We start from the raw sequence: 1689 nt of genomic DNA, 5'->3' as shown, positions 1-1689 counted from the left end.
TCATCTTTTAATCGTAGAAGTAAGATTAAAAAAAAATGAAATTTTTGGAAAAAAATCTCAAGCTACAATAACATTTCATTTAACAACATTTTTCGGCTAAATTATATAATGATAGTTAAACGTAATGCATAATAAGGAACAAATGTTAAAATCGTGATTACAAATCAAATTTCTAGTTTATTTTTGCAATATTTGAATAAGTAATTCCAGTGTAGAATACAGAAATACAAATGTAAATTTAAGATACATTTGATTTAATAGTGTTGAACATAATGTCGAAAAGTTCGCACTTTGAAAAAAAATCAAGTGCGAAGCACAAGATACGTGATAAAAACGTGTTAGTTAAAGTCGAAGGAGCTGTAACAAAAGTGAATTCACAATTAACAAATTAGAGTTGTCTATGCCTTGAACTTTAATTTTAAAAGGTTTGTACATAAATGTGGGACAAATACAAAGAGCAAGCGCTTGCGGGAGCTGACTACAATTATCGAGCGCGACACATTAAGCGCGAAGCACGAGAAACAATGGTCGCACGTCGTCGGCGCACTATTTCAATTACAAGTGTTTCTTATATTCGGATATTGCTATTAATTTGTTGAATAATATAATTTTTTTTCTGAAAATTTGTTTCGCTTAAAATCGTCTCTATATTTTTCGTACGTTATATTACATAAATTTATTCAAGGGTGTGCTCAGTCTACAACATACACTTTTTACCTGCCAAACCAATTTACCGTAACCTACTTACCGTAGGGAGGGTGGTGACGAAATGTCTCTAAGCAAACAAATTTTCTCACACGAAAAAATTCCAAACTATATTCAAGGTGGTGATGAATTGAAACAAAAATATCGCATTTTAGCACAAGCTATAAATGTAAATTACACATTAAAGTTTCATAATCATCGTTTATCGAGATATTTCTCAATGCATACTCATGTACACCCTTATAGCGCTCTCTCTATTCTATATACATAATGATTCTTGATTCGAATTTTTCTCCAAGCTAAATACGCCGACGCACACAATTGGAAAAAGGGGAGGAAATGCACAACAAAGAAATTAGAAAAATCAGCCAATAGAACAATTATTTCGAAGGTTTCGGATAAACTAGATTGTATAGTTCACCCGAGGAGCAATTTATATTATTTATTGATCGTACCATTGAACAATTTTCACTAAAACACTGGCCCTCGCTTCATGGCGTCACACTTCGACCATGAGGCGTGAAAAATCTTTGCGCGATTTTTTCAAGCGGGAGCTATTATATCCCACTGCTGAATGTTATAAAAATATGTTTATTAACATTTAAATACGATAAGGCGAACTAAGCTCATATAAAAAGTTAAAGAATAATGTCTTCTATTTACACTGTTAATACCAAATAACTAGCGTCAGCTAGACTTCTCACAAATACACGACTCAACGCTCTTTCTTTACGCGAACACCCTTTGTCCAGGCATAGATAGGCAAATATGAAAAGTGAATTTCCCGGATTTCGTTGAATCTCCGAGTATTTAGAACCCCCAAAATCCGAAAACAGGTTTAACAATGGTGCCTGTTTGTTTTTATTGCCATTGCTATAGTCGTCACCTTCATAATTAATATTGATAAGGGGCCGTTCAAAAATCTAGTGACGCTAAAAGTACTCAAAATTAACCAACCCCCCCTGTCATGGCAGACCCTGACGA

This window comes from Belonocnema kinseyi, chromosome 4 (assembly GCF_010883055.1).
Source record: "Belonocnema kinseyi isolate 2016_QV_RU_SX_M_011 chromosome 4, B_treatae_v1, whole genome shotgun sequence".
NCBI lineage: Eukaryota > Metazoa > Arthropoda > Insecta > Hymenoptera > Cynipidae > Belonocnema > Belonocnema kinseyi.
The sequence above is the reverse complement of the archived record's forward strand: the minus strand, read 5'-3'. Positions refer to the sequence as shown.